This window comes from Bidens hawaiensis, unplaced genomic scaffold (assembly GCF_021521415.1).
Source record: "Bidens hawaiensis isolate Kalapana, Puna unplaced genomic scaffold, B.hawaiensis_p1.1 tig00003004_1, whole genome shotgun sequence".
NCBI classification, from domain to species: domain Eukaryota; kingdom Viridiplantae; phylum Streptophyta; class Magnoliopsida; order Asterales; family Asteraceae; genus Bidens; species Bidens hawaiensis.
This window is the reverse complement of record NW_027491161.1, coordinates 2,742,425-2,765,533: the sequence shown is the minus strand read 5'-3', so window position 1 is coordinate 2,765,533 and position 23,109 is coordinate 2,742,425. Positions and strand designations below refer to the sequence as shown.

General features: G+C 32.9%; 2 pseudogenes; both read right to left on the bottom strand.

Moving 5' to 3' along the window:
• The window catches only part of LOC143621998 (serpin-ZX-like), a 95,649-nt pseudogene that overhangs the window by 61,655 nt on the left and 10,885 nt on the right, over positions 1-23,109 (bottom strand).
• On the bottom strand, positions 16,441-20,598 carry LOC143621944 (ranBP2-type zinc finger protein At1g67325-like; annotated as a pseudogene).

The following is a 23,109-nucleotide window of genomic DNA, read 5'->3' as shown; positions in this document are numbered from 1 at the left end:
AGTTAATCAATCAAATCTAGACGGACTCCTTACGAAGAACTAAATCTCTCAATCCTGATGACTCCTTACAAAGACCTACCAATAACCTAGCACCTTACAGCTATTTAGGTTAGCAGGACACTTAGGTTTATTTGATTAAATAATATTATTCCTATGATCTAATTCGAAGTCAATCATAAAATAGTCAAAGACACAAAGTAAATGACCTAATAGTAACCTATCTTAATGACAAACAATAATCAAGGCCACTATGGAATAATAAAACTTAATTAAACAACCTCAAGTACACATACGCGTCAACTCAATATAATTAAACATTTTACTAGTTCATAAAACCATAACGATAAATAAAACCCAAGCCAAGATCAAACGTCAACAAAAGTTCATAATAAGCCTAGGCGGTCTAAGGGTTTAGCCAAGAACCATACTCAAGACCAAAAGATAATAAATAGATTCAAATAATAAATTCATGACGAAAATAATAAATTCAAACTGAATAATAAGGGTGTTTTGATAAATAGATGTTGAACCCCAAACGCTCTCTGCTCGAACCAAGTGCTTTCTTCCTCTTCTCCTTTTCTCCTTTTCACGCCTCCTCCTTCTTGCGCCTGTCTCCAAGAATATATTAATTCTCGTTTCGTCCAAAGTCTTCTAATTAATTCTGTAGCCGACTTCCCCTTTTATTATTTTAGATCTCCTCTACAATTTTTTACCATGGACTAAGTATAGCCCATCAACTAATCTAAGGCCCACTCTTGAATTTGACTATGATTTCTATTTCACGAATTAATGTCCTGGATTCCAACATTTATTAATGATACCACATTTATGACCAAGTAGTTTTATAACTCTCCTAGGCTTCATACTCACAGGTCACACGGTGCAGGAAAAAAAAATCAATTAATGCACTTAACTTGTCATTTAATCTCTTCTTAAGAATAGTATGGTAAATATCAAACACCGACATAATTTTAATATATAACATAGTTATTAATCAGCTAGCATAATATCCATTAACTCGATATAACTTTTAATAAAAACAAATAAAAACCATTTACTTTATTAAAGAATACTTGTATTGTTTTTATGTGTAAATTTGGGTACATCAATAATGTATTTAAAAATAAACTTGAGATCATTGAATAATAATAATATTAATAATAATTCTAGTTAGATTAAATATATAAATATTTGGTTCGGTTGATGCGATGATGACGTAATTCATTAATTCAACGTGTAACATGAATATAATTGCTTTAATAATTTTGTTTGAAGGGTCAGTTGTATTCAACGACTAAATGGTTGAACAAAGATTAAAATAAAGGATTGCATTATTATTATTTTTTTTGGGCAACTTGAAGCTCAAGAAAGGGTTTGGACGAGAAGGTTTAAAAAGTGGATGATTATTATAATTTAAGAAGAAATATCAGCCTCAAGCAATATATATTGGAAGAAGTGTCAGCTGAAGTGGAGGGAGCCTCAAGCCAAGCAACAAACGAAAGCGCAGAAAGAGTATTTATTATTTGAGTGAAGGCACTTGGTTCACACCTACCCATCCAAACACCGTTCTTTTGGTTTAATTTTATTATCTTTATTATTAACTTGGGTGTTGAACTTATTTATTTTATGTTTTCGAACATGGTTATTGGTTAAAACTTTTTTTAGTTGCCTAGGTTTTAAATGAATATTTGTTGATTTTTGGTTTACTTTTCGGTATTGGGTTATTTGTGTTGGACTAATATTATTGTAACCAACTTATTGGTATTAGAAAAGATGAACATGCATGCTTAATATTAATTTACTTTTATCCAATCGTTTCATATGTGTCTTTGTGAAAGTCTTTCATGTGTAGATGCATATTAGGTTACCTACTGTGTGTTCGTAACTAGTTTATATTCGACATAATCCATAGGAACGACGTTTAGAGATTTTAAGTGTTCTACCTATCTTGAGACTGAGAGGTAATAGATAGTTGGGGTTGTCTTGGTAGGTGGTTTGGGTATAGATTGCACGAGAGTAGATTTCCTTCTTATTGTCTTTTGATTTTTGCTATCCTAAGTCTTTTTGAGCATCTTTAGGTTACTCCTTACGTCTCTTAAACTCCCGGATGTATTGTGATTAGTGAGACTGAGAGGTGATCTGGTCATTAGAGTACTTTAATATTGTTGAAGAGACTGAGAGGTAATCCAACCAACCGGTTTGCGTCATACGTCCCTTAGGTATTCCTTTTTGGTCAAACCCAGAGAATGATCAAGGATCTCCTAGGTTGTCTAGGGTGTCGTATCTTTAGATCCCGGTTCCATCACAGTTCCCATAGCCGATAAGCATCCAAGATTCACAAATAGGATTTCAAGCTTAGGTACGTCTTTCTCATTATTATATTCGTTTAAGTCTTGGAGTTTTAAGTATAATTGATGAACAAATACAAATATTTAAAGACTAACTAACGAAATTGATGAAAACAATAATTTAGATAAAGGGATTTTAATATATTTTTATTAGATTTTTTGGAAAATTATAATATAATATTATATTTGAGTTTAACGAAATTTTAGCGATGTTTATGATTTATGTTATAATTTTTTAACACTAATATGAGAGTTATGATGATTACAAGGCACGGGGTTTATATCGAAAAACAAATATATTATTTGATTAAAATGAATGAATTAGAAGCTAACGAATTATAACTCCTTTTAACAGTTTTAATATTTATAAGATACGAAATTAATTGGTCTAATTTTATCCTCGTTTACAAGCGCAGTTAGAGTTGCCGAAAAAGTATTGTAATAATAACGGACAAGTATTTAATATTATGACAATTCGGGTTTTACGAATTTTAACGAAAACAAAAATCGGTTCTAGGTGAAAGCGGTAAATATAGTTTTTACATTTTATTTATAGTAATTTATAAAAATACATATTTGGTTTATAATAATTTTGTTAATTTAATCTGATTTTTAAATAATTTATTTGATTTAAAATGATTTTTAATAATTTTTAATGAGTTAATATCTAGATAATAGAATGCTTAAAAAAATAAATAAATAATACAAAAAACATGGCCTGAGAAACCCGGGTCTTTGTGTTTACATCTTTATGCATTATCCAGCTACACCAGTTTACTTGTTTGTTAAAGGATTAGAACAAAAGCATACATATACTAATATCCTGGATCATCTTCTTCATATTCATAACCCTAAATTTAATCTGCTTAATCTACTCCATGTTCGTTAGAATTGCGTTAGGCCTTTTGATTAACGATGAAAAACTAAAGAAAAACATATAAAAATTACTCGGAAAAGTTTCTGTTTGACGGTGAACGAGGGTCGGCCGGAATAGGATCTTGCCGGATTAACTTGCGGAACTTAGAGAGTTTGTTTGATTACTTTGAGGTTGAGGACGAGTTTAGACAAAGATTTAGGTCCCGTTTATACTAATAATTGGGGCGTTTAACGATTAATTGGTCCTTATTGGATTTTAATGAAATTCCGGTGAGTTCGCAATTTAATTGAAGATTAAATGGTCGTTATAACTCAATTAATGTGTTGATTATGGTTTATAATCAAAGTCTATGGTCATTAAATCAAATAAGCGGGTCAAACGGCGAGGATTAAGGGGTGTATTGGGTTATGTCGGTTCCGGAAATCCGGTGTATCGGAAAAACGGGAATAGTGGGGGCCGGGAAGGTTAATGTTAATATTATTATATAATTTAAATATATTTACCATCTGGTCCCTGCACTTTAAAACTGTTTTAAGAATTAATTTAAAGTATTAGTTACAATTTAAACCTTGCACTGAGAAATGTTTGTATTATACTCGAATGATTTGCAATTTGTTTAAATTCTTAAAGCTTTTAACTCTAAATCCCGGAGGTACGTTTATTGAATAAAATGAAAAAAAAATTATGAACGAGCAATAAACGTAAATTATCGTGAACATATTGTTAACGATGAATAATGAACAAGAATGCATGAAACGAACTTGAGGAATATATATATTATATACATATATATTTGCAAACAAAACCGAAAATTTAAAATGGGTCGGGTTTTCGGGTTTGAAAAGTAACGAATGTTACAGGATTCACAACTTTTGAGAATTCCGTCCTGAAATTAAAATAAAAATAAAAATTGTAAAAGAAAACAACTCATATGAGGAGTTGTTTAAAAGTTTTATTGATTTTCATATACATAATTAAATAATAACAATAACGTCGATCTTTGAATGACCCGAAAGACGTCACAAATGGGAATATGGCAAGGACACTTATATATAGGATGTACCAGCGGTGTATCCACCATGCCCTTATCATATTGCGTTTGTCCCGTCTTTCAAAATCATTCCAGGTTTCGAGTTACTACACACAACGTACTTATTATGTCTTCCATGCGAGGACTTGGATAATTGCCTTTATCGTCGGATGGTCCACATAATTCGTTCCATTTTGTGGGTTTAAAATATAATAAGTCCTTATGTGAAAACTTTAGAATTCAAGAACGATGAACTATATAGATCGAAAATCAATAAAATATAGAAACCAGTCCTTAATGCCAAGGATAAGCAAGAATATGAAATAATTGAAGTTTTAAATATACAAACAATGTTACCAAACTTAAATACGCGAAACTCTTAGAATAGCGGATGACATTAATTGAAATTATGAACATGAAATAATAAAGTTGAGAATAACATGTTAAGTAAGCATAGCAACAAGCTATAAAATGTAACACATAAATCGCTAGCATTGGGCCCGAGAATAAGATAGAATAAACAAGACTTTAGTAAAAGAATCAAGTAAGCTCTTGGAGTCAATAATAACTCTATGAAAATATCAACGTGAATAAGGGCCACATTTGAGATTAATAAATAATTGCAACTTCGAGATCCAAGTAAAACATTAACCTCAAATTAGTAAAACATTGAGAACATAATAATTGAAATTTCAAGACCGAATTAAAATATTGATCTCAAATTGGTAAAATATTGAGAATAAAATAATCGAAATTTCAAGACCGAATTATAATATTGATCTCAAATTGGCAAAACATTAAAATAAAAAATACATAATTGAATTTTCAAAATAAAACATTGATTAAATTTGATGAAACATTGAAAAATAATAATTCGAATAAAATGTTGAGTGAAAATAAAACAAATCACACAATCAAAACGATTCGTGTAACAATAATAAACTCAATATGTACATAAACATGTTCATAATCCTAACTTTCACTAAACGATTAAGTTTATGGTAAATTGGTTATAGATCGCGAAAAATGACAAAGTAAATCAATTCACAATGAACTATGAGTGAAAATAGTTCACTAATTAATGAGTAACCAAACTCAGTAAAAACTTCATAAACAACCTTCGGAAGAAATCGATGAGTAAAATTATTTTTATAAACCCAAACAGAATAATATATATAACAATATATCGGCATGAAGAGGAAAGAAAGGAAAACGAAGGATGGCTTGCGATGCTTGTCTTCGCAAAGATGGGTTTTACGGTATGAAGATTATTACGGGAGCGATGATATGACTTATTAACACAAAGCTCGTTGGTGTTGAAAAGGAAGAGGAAAAGAAATGATTGTTGAGATTCGTTTAAGTTTGTGAAAATCAATTGTAAAAATGTGATGCTTTTATAACTTAGGGAAAATAATAATTTGCAAAGAAACTTTTAGTAAGTACTAAAGTTTGCGAAACTTTTTAAAATCTTTTAGTGTAAAGTATTTTTCTGACGGGTCGTGTCTTGTGAAAATTTTATGGAGGATCGTCAAATGTTATAACTGTTATGGTGATAATATTATGCTAACGGAACTCACGGACTTAACAAGCATGAAGAAGTTGGTTATTAAGTGAAAGGTGATAAGAGTAATTTATAACAATTTTATTGAACTTAAAAATAGTCTTATTTTAAAGATCTTTTTGGAATAATAATAATAATAATAATAATAATAATAATAATTTTAGAATGATAGTAATAATAATAATTATGATAATGACAGTAAATAATAATGATTGTACGAAAAAAAATATTGGGATAACCCACTTGGTTAAAATGAGATCTCTTTTAAAAAAAAATCTTGATTATACTTCGTGTAACGAAATATTTTTATGAATATATATATATATATATATATATATATATATATATATTTGTTAATTGACTATTTAAATTAAGCGGAATTTGAAATTTACGTAAAAGGGGTTTATAAAAGAATAAACGTGTATGGAAAATTTATTTAAAATTTAGGCAAGGTTGATAAGTTTGAAAAGATTAAGCATTGCTGACAAAAACAAATAAACTTCTAAGACGACAAGGAACGCGGGGTAAGGTTTTTGTATGGCGGAAATAAATGAGGCCTTATAACGGGTGTGCTCGAGTTACTGCAATAGTAGCGGGTTTGAAGTTCGAGCATGAGGTAAGGTAGAAGGTGGGGGATAAATGGTTGGGTAACAGGTCCTATGAATGAGGGTGTTGTGTCGTATATGTATAGGTATGAGACAAAAAATGATGAGTTGGCTGAATTTAACACTATTTGGGACATTTCGACATTGCGGTAGCGGAGTGGGGGAATCGTACGTGTCATACAAAGGGTGGGTTCTCGTGTAAATATCTTGGTTAGGTTGGGTTTGAGAATCCAAGAGTTAGGTTGGATTTGGATTTACTTAGGTTTAGATTTGTGGTTTGAATGCATTGTTGTGGTTGGTAATGAATCTTGGTTTGTCATGGTCGGAATTTGCGATGGTCAATTACTTGATAATTTGGGTTGTCGTTTTGTCAGTTGAGTTTCGATGGTAACGTCGAGGAAAAAGGATAGGGCATGAAGTGTGAAGGGTTCGTATGACAAGAGTCGTAGGTATGAAATTTGTTTAATAACCATATAAAATATTGCATGAAAGATACAAATTATGAAAATAAGGACGGAAATGGTCGTATTAAACAAAATCCGAAATGGAAATTGAAGTGCTCATGAGTAAGCGTGAGTTTTCGCATAATAATCTCGTAAACTTTTGATTAACATATGAAAAATATATATCAAATTTTGAAGTAAAATATGAATTTAATGCAAGCTTAATATAGGTAATGAAATCGAATTGAAAATCGAGTGTTTATGTATCACCATAATTGTTCGAATTTTCAATTAGAATCATAAAAATGAACGAATTATATAAAGAATGCATTGTTGTGGTTGGTAATGAATCTTGGTTTGTCATGGTCGGAATTTGCGATGGTCAATTACTTGATAATTTGGGTTGTCGTTTTGTGGTTGGTAATGAATCTTGGTTTGTCATGGTCGGAATTTGCGATGGTCAATTACTTGATAATTTGGGTTGTCGTTTTGTCAGTTGAGTTTCGATGGTAACGTCGAGGAAAAAGGATAGGGCATGAAGTGTGAAGGGTTCGTATGACAAGAGTCGTAGGTATGAAATTTGTTTAATAACCATATAAAATATTGCATGAAAGATACAAATTATGAAAATAAGGACGGAAATGGTCGTATTAAACAAAATCCGAAATGGAAATTGAAGTGCTCATGAGTAAGCGTGAGTTTTCGCATAATAATCTCGTAAACTTTTGATTAACATATGAAAAATATATATCAAATTTTGAAGTAAAATATGAATTTAATGCAAGCTTAATATAGGTAATGAAATCGAATTGAAAATCGAGTGTTTATGTATCACCATAATTGTTCGAATTTTCAATTAGAATCATAAAAATGAACGAATTATATAAAGAAAGCGAATTGAAAATCGACAATTCATGCATCACCATGACTTTCCGAATTCTCAATTTTAAAACACACGAATAAATGAGTATTGAAAGTCGACTATACATGTATCACCATGAATTTTCGAGTTTTCAATTTTTAAACCCAAAATAGTAATTAAATATAAATAATGGAAACAAATTGAAATTCGACGATTCATGTATCACAATAACTTTTCGAATTCTCAATTTTAGAATATATAAGATAATGAGTATTTACAAATAAAGAAAATGAATTGGAAAGCGACTATGACTTTTCGAATTTTCAATTTTTAAACCCAAAGTGGTATATAAATAAAGGAGTGAATTGAAATTCAACAATTCATGTATCACCATGGCTTTTCGAATTTTCAATTTTAAATCCCAACATTAAAAGAATATATAAATAAAAGAAATGAATTGAAATTCGACAAGTGTAATAGCACAACTTTTAGAACTTTCTATATCATCACGGAAAAACGAATTAAAACTTGGCTATTCTCATAACCCAATGTCTTTTTAAAACCGTAATATGAACAATGAAGTCTTCGAAATCACACATTGTAAGAATCATCATAACTTGTGTGTTTAAAAAAATGCGTAATCAAATTGAACCGAAAGTTGGGTATTCGTGTATCATCACGACTTGGCAGAATTTCAGTTAAAACAAACCAAAATGCATAATTAAATCAAACCAAAAGCTTGTTATTCGTGTATCACCACAACTTGTCAGACTTTTAGATAAAACACATTGTAAAACATTGAGGGTCGGAGTCATATGTCGCATGAATCACAATGACTTGTACGACATCCTAAAAGTGCAACCATGTCCTTGTCACATAGATGACATGATCACGGTTTGAAGACATAAAGTCATGATTCGTATGGCGTTTGGTGTGGTATGTTTTGGCCTAATAAGTTTCATGCCCTTCCCGAACTCTCCAGGTAAGCAACCAGGTCCAGCGTCTAATTAGATTTGTGCGCATTGCTTATCCTTAGGTTTCCTGGACCTTGGTGTCAAGAGTTCAGGAAACAAGCACGTCCCCCTTCCAGTTACTACATACCCGCCACGTAGAACCATCTTTATGCGGAAAAATATCGGAAAACCAAAGTATAACTTGCTTGTAAATCTTTGAAATACCTTTGAAGCATTTTAGGTCTAAGACTTGGACTTGTGTGTGCACTTGTGTACATGAGGCGTAAACGAATTCCGTAATATAGTAATAGTAAGTGCATTCGAACAATCAAATATAGGCCCACACAATTTACTAATCATGCAACCTAAACAAATTAAGCAATCAAGCAATTAAGCTATAGCTACCTAGAACACTACGTCTAATGTCCTATCTTATAGCCACGGCTCTGATACCAATCTGTAACACCCCGGCTAAAGCGGAAACGCCTGAGTGTAACGTACAGATAGCTCAAACACACGTGATACTATTAGGTGACCATAATAACATTATTTCATTTAAATCATCATGTAACACAAGTTTATCAAATAATGCAAGTTGAAACAATAAATAAATAAATGATAAGTTGTTCTTTGAATATCCTATAGACATGCTATGTGTCATCTAACTTTCATCCTCGTATCTTTACACCTGTAACATATGTATAAAATAAAGTCAGCTATGAACATAGCTGGCGAGTTCCCACAGTTTTATATACATACATAAAAATCATACAATTCATGGATAAGTGATAAACGAGCAAGGAAAGTCCTTTCAAGTTGGTATCAACCAACGTACTTGGGTATTCGCGCAAGTAAGTTCCTTTCCAGTTGGTAACAACCAACGTACTTGGATAATGAGGCCCTTTTCCACTCGGTACAAATGGACCGGAGTGCAAAGGAGAGTGTAAGATCATACTTAATGAAGTTTCCCAACGTGCAAGTAATATTCGTGCAAGTAATACAAGTAACACACAAGTCCATAAACGAATTGTAGTTTGTAATAGAAGTAACAACACTTGAATTTTTAATACAGATACATATGCTACCCCAAAACAATAAAACATTAAAAAGGGGTGGTGAAAAACTCACCTCGAATGCGAAGATAAACTTGTAATAAAAGCCGATAGCCCAATAACGAAACCGAAGTGATAGAGAATGCATTTAAAGAATCGAAACGTTTGAACTTCTCGAACTATAAACAAATACAAATATTTAAAGACTAACTAACGAAATTGATGAAAACAATAATTTAGATAAAGGGATTTTAATGTATTTTTATTAGCTTTTTTGGAAAATTATAATATAATATTATATTTGAGTTTAACGAAATTTTAGCGATGTTTATGATTTATGTTATAACTTTTTAACACTAATATGAGAGTTATGATGATTACAAGGCACGGGTTTTATATCAAAAAGCAATTATGTTATTTGATTAAAGTGAACGAATTAGAATCTAACGAATTATAACTCCTTTTAACGGTTTTAGTATTTATGAGATACGAAATTAACTAGTCTAATTTTATCCTCGTTTACAAGCGTAATTAAAGTTGTCGAAAAAGTATTGTAATACTAACGGACAAGTATTTAATATTACGATAATTCGGGTTTTACGAATTTTAACGAAAACAAAAATCGGTTCTAGGTGAAAGTGGTAAATATAGTTTTTATATTTGATTTATAGTAATTTATAAAAATACATATTTAGTTTATAATAATTTTGTTAATTTAATCTGATTTTTAAATAATTTATTTGATTTAAAATGATTTTTAATAATTTTTAATAAGTTAATATATATAATAGAATGCTTAAAAAATAAATAAATAAAACAAAAAACATGGCCTGACCCAGGTTCCGAACTCGGGTCGTTGTGTTTACATCTTTATGCATTATCCAGCTACACCAGTTTGCTTGTTTGTTAAAGGATTAGAACAAAAGTATACATATACTAATATCCTGGATCATCTTCTTCATATTTATAACCCTAAATTTAATCTTCTTAATCAAATCCATTTATGTTAGGGCTTTTGATTAACGATGAAAAACTAAAGAAAAACATATAAAAATTACCCGGAAAAGTTTCTGTTTGACGGTGAACGAGGGTCGGCCGTAATCGGATCTTGCCGGATTAACTTGCTGGACTTAGAGAGTTTGTTTGATTACTTTGAGATTGAGGACGAGTTTAGTCAAAGATTTAGGTCCTATTTATACTAATAACAGGGGCGTTTAACGATTAATTGTTCCTTATTGGATTTTAATGAAATTCCGGTGAGTTCGCAATTTAATTGAAGATTAAATGGTCGTTATAACTTAATTAACGTGCTGATTATGGTTTATAATCAAAGTCTATGGTCGTTAAATCAAATAAGCAGGTTAAACGGCGAGGATTAAGGGGTGTATTGGGTTATGCCGGCGCCGGAAATCCGGTGTACCGGAAAAACGGGAATAGTGGGGGCCGGGAAGGTTAATGTTAATATTATTATATAATTTAAATATATTTACCATCTGGTCCCTGCACTTTAAAACTGTTTTAAAAATTAATTTAAAGTATTGGTTACAATTTAAAACTTTCACTTTGAAATGTTTGTATTATACTCGAATGATTTGCAATTTGTTTAAATTCTTAAAGCTTTTAACTCTAAATCCCGGAGGTACGTTTATTGAATAAAATGAAAAAAAAATTATGAACGAGCGATAAACGTAAATTATCGTGAACATATTGTTAACGATGAATAATGAACAAGAATTGCATGAAGCGAAGTTGAGAAATATATATATATATATATACACACACACACACATATATATTTGCAAACAAAACCGAAAATTTAAAATGAGTCGGGTTTTTGGGTTTGAAAAGTAATGAATGTTACAAACAATTAGTTTTAAAATAAAATAAATAAAAATTCAAAAATAATTAGTGTCAGTGTCAGTTTTAGTTTAATTATTTTTAGTTCATAGTTAATAAATAAAAAGCATGAAAATCAATTAAATATATTTATTTAAGTTTTAGTCAGAGTCTAGTTTAGGTGTCGCTAGTGTCCTTTGGGTTCGATATCCGGACTTCATTACGCTTTACTACAGTCGATAGGTACAATTGCCTGTCTAGTGGTCCAACATTAGGATAGTGTAGATTTATAAATTTAAAACTAGAGTGTCTAGGTTAGGTTAATATTTTATAGACCGATTTCAGCACATCAAGTTTTTGGCGTCGTTGCCGGGGATACTTAGGCGATAGCGAAACTAGCTTTGATTGAACTTAATTGATTAACTGGTCTTATTTGTGTGTCTAATTGTTTACGTCTAGTAGGTCTTAGGTAGTCTTTTTAGTGTGTCTTGTAATTTTTGTAAATATTTTTTTTATTATTAATATTATTGGTTATTTAGGGTCTTGAGTTGTGCTGTGTCTTGTGAGTCCATGTCTTTGTGTATTTTGTGACTAGTCTAGTGAGTCTATTATTTGTATGTCTAATTGTCTGCGTCCAGTAAGTCTTAGAGAGTTTTTTTTTAGTGTGTCTAGTAATCTTTTTTTATTTATATATTTATCTGGTGCCCGTGATCTGTTTTGTTTGAGTGTCCATTGCAGTGATTATTATGGAACATTACTATAGGAACCGCCAGCATGGATACGATTATAGCCATCGGGGTCGTTTTAGGGAAGTTTTGTATGAGATATGTGGTGGACCCCATTGGTCACATGATTGCTAATATTCATAAGGGGGTCGCACATACGAGTATGAAGATCATCGACCTTACTCACAACCGTATGAGCCTCAATGCCAATCTCCATCTATACGTGAGCTCGCCAGATTCAATGATGAGTTGTTGCAAAAATGTTTAAATAGTTGTGATCGTTGGGATCCAGAGGAAAGTAGAATTATAACTGAGCAACATATAATGGAATTTGATGAAGCAGTTAGAAAAATGAATGAGAATTTACGGGTATTAAGCGACTGGTTGGCTGAAGATCTAGAGGAGCGTTCAACTAGCAGTACGGAGAAAATTGTTTGTGAGCCGGAACACATCCCGGAACCGGAGACCATAATGGACAATGAAGTTCCACCTCCGGTTCAGTAGAGCGTTGGCCATGTTGGCTCAGATTATCGGTATTTCACACTTTGGTACTTTGGATCCGAACCCATTGATGATGATTTTTGGGGTGATGAGGAGATAGAGGTAGTAGAGTTACCTAACAACACCGTGGTTGAAGTTGAAGAGGGTGATGAGTTGATGGAAAACGACATGGAGGAGGAGCACATTCCTTCATGGGAGCTGGAATTCGGTGACGAGTTATTAGATTTGCCCACTCTATGTTGTGAAGAAAAAGAGTTTGACCCGCTTAGTGATTTAAAGCATCTTGAAGATTTACTATATAACGAGCCAAGTGTGGGAATCGAGAGGGAGCCTTGTGAGGAGAGCCATGAGGATGTAAGTGACTTGGTTACTACGAAATTACACCTCGCTTTTGATAAACCAAAACATGAACCGTACTCAATCTCCATTCGGGACGTGTCGAGGTTTGAAAATTGGCTAGAAGAGAAAGGATACCGAGGCTCAGGGATCGAATTGTTCGTAGGAAATTGTCATACCCGCCTAACTTCACCGAATCATTATGTAGGGATAACCACCTCTTGGATTACATGCATATCATACAATTCGGTCCTGGGAATCTCAAGAGTTGGCGGGCTGAGTTGAATTCATATCCTTTGGCCCACGAGAGCTTTGCAGTTGATTTCTTCTCAATCATGTGTAAGAGGAGAGTGTTGAGGAGTACAGATATGAAGAGGATAAAGGAGAAGCCTCCTGATTGAGGTTTTGGGAGCGAGTCCGGCTGAAGACTTTTTAGTAAACTTAGCGCTTCTCGGGAGGCAACCTGGTAATATCTTTTCTTTTTATTTTATTTTCATTTTTATTTTTAGAAAATTACTGTTTGCGTCCCTGTGGTTTTAGGGCGGAGACACAATGAGTCCCCGAAAATTTTTTTGAACTGGTTGAGTCCCCGTGGTTTTAGAAACGAACAATTTGAGTCCCTGTGGTTTCAATAAAATGAAAGTTTACCCTGAAAGTTAAGTAACGGTAGAGACTCAAATTGTTCATTTTTGAAACCACAGGGACTCAACCAGTTCAAAAAAAATTTTATGGACTCATTGTGCCTCTGCCTTAAAGCCACAGGGATGCAAACAGTAATTTTCTCTTTCTTTGTTTTGTTGGGTGGTTCTTCTCTTGCTTGTAGGGTGTTCCAAAGTTTCTTGTGAGATGGCTGCTAAATTATAGTTTTAAACAAGTGTGGGAATGCAAGTTACTTCAGAATTGCCGCTTTCGTTCGTGGGAGATTACGTTATTGCAGCATTTTTGTTATCGCGTTCGATTGGAGGGCAAGAAACATGATTCACCGCACATCTTCACGAATATATTTACCAGGGGAGTCTGTTCCATTTTCTTTGTTTTTTGTTTTATTTTATTTTATTTTTGCTTTATTTTTTTCTTTTTCCTGTCTCACATAATGTGAAATTTAAGTATGGGGATGGGAAACTGACGTTTTTTTTGAAAAAAAAAAACAGTATATATTTTTATAAAAGTTAAAAAAAAATCAAAAAAAATCAAAAACAAAAAAAATAATAATAAAAAAAGGGGTCCCTTGAATTAAATATTTTGCAATAAAATGGAAAATGATAGAAAAATTGGGAATTGGTTTTTAAAACTACTAATATATATGAGATAAATAAAATAGAAAGCGCACTTAATTTGTGATGTATCTGTAGGTCCAACTAGCTTTGAAAGGTTTCCCCTGATTATTATTAATATACCTAATAATCATAAATCTTGTGTGTTCTCATCTTGAGGGGGGATAGTGAAGCTAAAAATTCGATAAGGCATAGCGAGTATTACCGTAATTTGACTACCTTGAGGTGGTAAGAATTAAATGCACTTAAAATTTAGCACGTCACTTTGTTTTATGAAAGTAAATAATGAGTGGTGGCGCCCCGCAATGTCCAAATTTTATACAAGTTTAGAAAATAGTTATATATTTAGATAAAAGATGCTTAAGAGCACAAAGTTGTGTTGCATTAACGTTAAAGATGTGCAAATATTTTGAAAGTAAAGTGAATGAGAAAGTAATGCAAAGCCAAAGAAACATTCACAAAAAAAAATAAAATTCAAAAGTCAGAAAAAGAGGCCAAAAGGCATATACTAGACGGGATCGAGAGCTTACATGTTACCAAGGGGATGATGACTCTGAGGATACACTATTGGGGTTCAAGGTTCTTAGTCAATAAATATTTTTAGGAAATATTAAGGGTGGAGTCCTGAGACCGACATATACTGGGTTGTAGCTCGGGTGAAACAATGTTGGGCCGAAATCTGCTAATATAGTTTTAGGTTTAGGAATTGCTCGTACGACCTCACTTGACCTTTCATCCATCTAAATTCCATCTAAGGGCATTTTCTTCTTACATTAAAGGGTTTTTAGTTTACGGTGATAGGTTGAACCAGTCTGCTTCAACCCGGTTTATATTGTCTTAATTATGCTAGAGATGGGGGTAATTGGATCTATAACTCTTTAGGTGTGAGACCCATAGGCTTATTGATATCACTTGAACTTAATCGTTAAATATGATGGGGGGCTTGATAGATTGGTGGCTGAGTTTAAATGGACAACAATATCGGCAACCGCGGTTTTTACGTTTATCTATTATTAATTAAAGTAACCTAAATTTTTTTGAAAACCAGTTTTCCAATTCTGATTCCAATGCAAATAGCTTTTTTAGGGACGAAAAAGATTTAAGTGTGGGGATATTTGATGTGGTCTCAATTATACATATTATTATATAAATATTTCATATACTTTTAATTGCTTTTGAGCCAAGTTTTTATTGAATATTATCATTAGTTGGTTTATATTTGAGTTTTAAGGATTTTAAGACACAACGAGCTACTATAATATATTTAAGAAAAACTTGAGATCATTGAATAATAATAATTCTAGTTAGATTAAATATATAAATATTTGGTTCGGTTGATGCGATGATGACGTAATTCATTAATTCAACATGTAACATGAATATAATTATACAGTAGGAGTGCCCGCGCGTTGCGGCGGGACAATATAAATTTGGTTGACAGCGTTTTGATCCGTTATGGTGCCAACATTAGTTGCAAGTTGCGGGGGGAGGGGGGGTGACGACCCTTTTGCCCAAACTATTTTAACTAAATTCCAAACCACAAACCTTTTATAAATTCAACTATAACAGAGTGAATCTGACAAATATTGGTTACTCTATTTGGTTTTATGCGATTTATTTTGTATATATTTCTAGCGTTGATGCCCACGCTTCATGACGGGGTCGTAGAATTTTCATTGATAATCCTTGTGTAGTTTAATTAATCTCCAAACTTCATTACGAGAGAAAACAAATGACATTTGATTTATAATATTTATAATGTAAAGTTCAAGTCTTGTAAAAAGCAATAGTAATACACTTTTAACATCAACAGATGATGATCTTCAATCCAAGCAAAAAAGCGGAACTCTTTGAATATATATTTTTTTTATAAAGAATGATATAGTTTTTTACACAACTCATAGCAAGATCTCTCATAAATAGACACGCAGTGAGAGTGTCCATGACATATGTTACTTGCAAAACAATGGTTCTCACGTTTCGTTGCCCATTGTCAGGTTCACCCTTTTATGCAAGTTAATGAACTATAATAGTAAATCAACTACAATATACAAATGATAGCCTAATCATAGTGGACATCTGACTCTTTAAGAGTTGACTTATGAGCATTGAGTTTTTGCCAATTGGCCTCAATCCAGATTTTGCAGTCTGCATACTAACACCCTATCAAAGTATAAACTTCAGTAGTTAGTGATCCAAAACATAAAACATTGTCCAAAATGCTTCAATGTGCCAAAAATATAACGCATATAAAGACAACATACCAAACTTGAGATATTGGCTTACGTGTGCTGCATTTCCTCATGTTACAAACGGTTCTAAAAGAGAAATTGACATTTTCACATTTTGGGCATTCCCAGTCATTTTCTCGAGCTCCATCTGAAAATTGAAACAATGGCAAACAGATCATAATGCACCATCACAATATTATAAGCTTTAACGCCTAAAACAATTGGAAGTGAAATACCTTTATTTTGAGGTGTCGCTTCTGGGAAAAAAAATCCAGGCGTTGGTCCCTATTGAGTTTCAAGACTCAGACAATCAATCAAAACTTAGCAACAAATGCTATGATCTTAGACCACTAATAAAATGGGGTACATAGCTGGTTTATAAATTTGAGGTCAATGGAAAATAACAGTTATATCCATTGCAAGATAAAGACATACCATAGCAGTCTGGCCAATCGGCAAACATAAACCAAGTTGGTCTATCAGTTGAGGTAAACCATAGATACCAAATATACAGAAACATGTATTATTGATAAATGTAATATATCATAAAAAACACATTGATGGAAAGTAGAAACTATAAAGTACTAGAATAAGGGGGCGTGCCAAAAATTTGCAGAGGTCGATAGGGATTTCTTACAGCAAGGAGATTGTTGTAGATATAAGGATAAGTAGAACCACCAGACAATGGAGCCTCGTAAGGCGAAATAGATGTTGCATTAAGCACAGATGCACCATAAGGTGGAACACCCACATACATTGAAGCAGGTGTAGCAGTCCTGGTATAAGCAGAAGATGAGGTGTAGCCCTGTGAGCTCAGCATTTGCCTTGGAGAAAATTTCTGCAATATCAACATTTGGTTAATAGATATATATATTAAAAAACAAGGCGACAATGTGATTATGCGACCTACTGAATATGATCAGTTGGTCTAGGTTGTGTAAAGTTACACATGTTGCAAGTTGTCCTAAATCAAAATTTGACATTTCCACAGCTGGCACAGGTCCGATCATCTACTCTACGACCACCTGAAATCATATAAATCTCCAATAAATACCAGAAGTTATAAATCCACACTTTAATGGTACACTTTAATATAACTCCCAACAACATTTTAATATAAAGCTGGGTCACTTCCGCGTTACACATGCAAGTGCAAACACCACTGAAGAGTAAGTGTCACCTTTCACTAAGTAAGAGTATTGGTACCTTTCAAAAAATTTAACAGAAGAGTTCTCACTGTAAATAGTTAATGTCTTAAAAGTAACAGCTAAGGGTTATTTCAAAGCTTGAATTACATATATATTATATAAGACGTGAAAGTAGAGCAAAATGAGTTCAAAGTTGGGACCAATTAATCATCAAATGAATTGCTAACCCTTTAAACCACCATCCCAGTTTATGTTAAAATTAACATGAGTAAAGAGGTGCTGGAAATGCTTATTAAAAATGCTAATGCTTTTTTAAATAAGCAAAAGCATATAATCAGCTGGAACAAAGTGCAACATGTGAGATAGTGTTTGTGTTTGCATCTGTTGGTACAACAGGCAATAATAAGACACACAGTTATTTTAGTGTTCACCAACTCTGTGCATTAGGATTTAAAGATATAAAATGATCAGAATCAGATAACCAATTTGAATAAGAAACTCACAGCCACCTACCCAAATTGCTTATTTCATCCTCACACAAGCAGATAATCATAGCGATGTACTTTCTCATTTGTAACTTTTGTGCTTCGGATCAAAGATCTTTAGTCCTGTTTGGGTCATTCGGTAACTTGAAAGCTAGGTAAGCAATCCAAAACATTGAGCCGGTATGGTAATGTGTCTCTTTCTTATTTATTTAGCAGTTTTGTTTTTTATAAGAGTTCATGTGGCATTTTCAAACAAGATTATAAAATAACAAAAAGAGATTGTATCAACGTTTAAAAATTATAAAAAAAATATAAGTTAATCAAATAAACGACACATCACCATGTGAACTCAGCATTTTGACCTGCTTACTTAGTTTCTGACGACCCAAACCGCGAAACATGACAAAAAAAAAGGCATTTTATAATGACCATGAGGCACAAAAATTAGTAACCTGTACTATTTAAGACACATGAGAAAGTAAATTGGTATTATATGTAAAAGAATCATAACTATAAGCATTTTGCCTCTATCCAAACACTTAAGAAGTGCTTATCTGCTGTGTCAAAACATCATGGGCAGATAAGCACATATACTTATAAGCTAAAATGCAAAGAATTAGTACAGAGTGTGTAAAAATCAATAATTTTGACTAAAAACCCAAATTCACATATGTTGGTAACTTTTTGTTTCACATATGTTGGTAACATTTTGTGGCTTCATTTGGAATATTATATCCTAACATTCTTATTATTGTTTGACATAAGGTTACAAAAGGAGATGGTTATGGCTTTTGGTTTTGCACTGAATTTACAACATTAGCATGTCATAAAAAGGCTATGAAATGTAAGACTTTCTTTCTTTGGATTAGAAGGAAAAATCAGAATATTTTTTAACCTAAAGTACGAATATCTTTTAAAAGAAATTTCAAGATTTCTATTGACTAACTGTGGGTGCGTGTCTAGCTCTAAAATATGCGACCGCAACCGATTCACCATCCCTGAAATATTTCGGCATTCAACTTCCATTAAGATCTATGAATCCAGACCAAAATCTTATCATCAATATATCCAAATCATACAAAAAAGGATAGGCTAATATATGAATTTCTAAGATAATTAATACTTATTCTAAAAACTACGCAATGATATTCGAGAGACACCTTTTTTGGAGTTATTGCACACATTACTTAAACTGGCTACCTGAATTGGTTGCTTGAAATGGAGAAGTGCCTAATATGGTGATAAATAGATGTTGAAAGTGATTTAGTAAATTAGTAAATTGTTTGAAACATTGGATGTCCTAAACTACAATCTTGCTTTAAATGATTTTATGCTAAAAAATATTTAGCAAATTAACCCAATTCTAAACGATTCGGGTTGTAGAATATTAGTATCAGATCAAATTGCTATTATCTTTTTTATGGCGGTCAACCCGGGCCGTTTCAAACAAGTAATAGTAATACAAAACCTATTTCCAATGCTTAAACTTATAAAACAAATGGTTTAGTTCATATTTTGGATCATGAGCCAAATAAGGGTTATCCCGGTTAGCCAATAAAGCCCTAATTCAAACAATCAAGTCTGCAATCACACTAAATCAAGTAAATCCCTAACAGAAGTGATTCAAATTTCAATAAATCTTCATCTGTTTAGTCATTTTACATCCATCACTTAACAACTAACAATAAACACAAAATTAACACAAATCAGTTGCAACAATTAATCTCAAAACATAGTTCAATCACTGTAATGAAAGGCAACTACACAAGTTATCCTAATGCACGTCAACCATATGATACCTAATTAGTTTAATTTGAATTTAAAAGCTTCATATAGACTCTGTGACCTAATTGAAAACTGTAATGCAATCGAATTCACGATACGAAACCTTACCGAAAATAATAACAACCGTCACTCTAAAGAGCTAAACAACTCTGATTTCAGCAAATGATACGTGGGATTTGCAGGTGGAAGCTGGGGGGTTTAAAGGGCCTGTTAAACCATCCATTGATTATGTATTGAATGATTGTAACGGATGGTTTTAATGATTGTATTGAAGGCGCCAGATTGTTGTATTGCGATCGCCGGATTGTGAACCTTCGCTAGGGTAGTTGCAGGAGACGTGAATGAGCATTTAATTTAGAGCGTCTTATAAATGTTTTATAACGTAATATAGAATAGATATAGATATATATATATTAAATGAGAGATTGCTGTTGTCTCACAAATTGCCACTGTGCTAGTGCTACTACTTTTCATGCCTATCGTACAATTGCTTGAAGCGTCATTAGTTGAACAACCGGCATGACACTTGTCTTTCGTTCTCTCCATCTTCGATCACCTCCTCTTTCTCTGTCTTCTCTCCGGCCATTTTCATGGAGGCGGTGGATCTGCGACTGTGATATCATGAGATTGATGTTGCTTTGTCGTCTCCAGCACCTCCGGCGAGAAGAAAGAAAGCAGTTTGACAGAATCCACAACCCTCCTCCTCCTCCTGTTATCAAGCCTCACGGCCCCTATCACTTCCAACCCGATCACTTCCTCTCTAAACGTGTGATTCAACCGCTTTTATCTATCGATTCCACCAAATATGGTCCTTAAACGCCTTCTTCTTGAGGTATATCCCAAAATCTACCTGTTTTCATTTCAATAATCATAAAGTTTGCCTTTTTATTGCTTCAAATCATCCAATCGATGTTATTACGGGTTACCCATTACCCGATTTCGTCTTCGATTGGTTATTACTTTGGTTACCATTAATTGTACGGAAACCCTAGCCTCCTTATTCATCTTTTAGGGTTTTTATACAATTGGGTTTCATAAAGTCTGCTATTAACGGGTTACTTTATTCTGTGCTTATACAGGTCTCGAAGCAACGCCCGAAGCTAGGCCTTGCGAAAAGCTTGTATGCTAGGTCTTATCTCACTTCACAGAAGTTCAGATTCGATTCAGGTATATTAATAATAAAACACTAAGTGCATAATCAGTTAATTATGCTTCATGTTAATTTATTGTTTATTTGCAGCGAATAAGCTTCCGAATGCTCAAAGAAGGTTTCAGTCCACTTATGTGGGAAGTTTTGCACGAAATTTTCGTGACCGTGATGGAGATGGATTGACTAATGCGGCTTATCTTAGAGAGCTTTATCATAGGAATGATCCCGAGGCGGTGATAAGACTTTTTGAAAGTCAGCCTTCGTTGCATACTAATCCAGCTGCGCTTAAGGAGTATGTGAAGGCGTTGGTTAAAGTTTATAGATTGGGTGAGGTGAATTGCTCAGGACATTGCAAAGAGGTGAGTTTACTGTATTAATGCATCTAAAAGGCATGATTGGTATTACAAAGATATTTGAATGGTCATGTCTTGGTTTTTGAAATTTGTTAAGTGTTGATAATAATCTGAACTCAAAATACAAGTAGCTATGAAAAGTGTTAACAGCAAGAGCTTAAAGCATTTTTTTTGGAAGATAACTCATTTCTTGAAAGTTTTAATACTTAAGTTCACAATATGGTAATGATTTTATCTAAAAGATTTCATTTTGATGTGCAAGAACTTAAGTCATTCATGTATTTTATCTAAAAGATTGAGTCAATGAAGTAGTTATCTGTGAGATTGATATTAAAACAAGAACTTACCTTTCAAATGAGCCAATTGTCTTTTAAAAGTCAAATGATCAAAATGGTGCACTTGTCTTATATGTTTTTTATTTGCAGTTTCGGATTGAATCATGGTTGTTTTGCTAGCACCTTTTAGTTCTCTTTCACTTCTTCAACAAAAACAAACGACAATTCAACGCACCCGCCGCGGAGCACGGGTAAACCAACTAGTTGCTTTAATAATTTTGTTTGAAGGGTCAGTTGTATTCAATGACTAAATGGTGGACCAAAGATTAAAATAAAGGATTGCAGTATTATTATTTTTTTTTCGGCAACTTGAAGCTCAAGAAATGGTTTGGACGAGGAGGTTTAAAAAGTGGATGATTATTATAATTTAAGAAGAGATATCAGCCGCAAGCAATATATATTGGAAGAAGTGTCGGCTGAAGTGGAGGGAGCCTCACGCCAAGCAACAAACGAAAGCGCATAAAGAGTATTTATTATTCGAGTGAAGGCACTTGGTTAACACCTACCCATCCAAACACCGTTCTTTTGGTTTAATTTTATTATCTTTATTATGAACTTGGGTGTTGAACTTATTTATTTTATGTTTTCGAACATGGTTATTGGCTAAAACCTTTTTTAGTTGCCTAGGTTTTGAATGAATATTTGTTGATTTTTGGTTTACTTTTCGGTATTGGGTTATTTGTGTTGAACTAATATTATTGTAACCAACTTATTGGTATTTGAAAAGATGAACATGCATGCTTAATATTAATTTACTTTTATCCAATCGTTCCATATGTGTTTGTGAAAGTCTTTCATGTGTAGATGCATATTAGGTTACCTACTGTGTGTTCATAACTAGTTTATGGTTTATAGTTGACATAATCCATAGGAACTATTGCTTGAGGTTTAGAGATTTTAAGTGTTCTACCTATCTTGAGACTGAGATAGGTAGATTGCACGAGAGTTGGGGTTGTCTTGGTAATTAGGTGGTTTGGGTATAGATTGCACGAGAGTAGATTTCCCCCTTATTGTCTTTTGATTTTTGCTATCCTAAGTCTTTTTGAGCATCTTTAGGTTACTCCTTACGTCCTTTAAACTCCCGGATGTATTGTGATTAGTGAGACTGAGAGGTGATCTGGTCATTAGAGTACTTTAATATTGTTGGAGAGACTGAGAGGTAATCCAACCAACCAGTTTGCGTCATACGTCCCTTAGGTATTCCTTTTTGGTCACACCC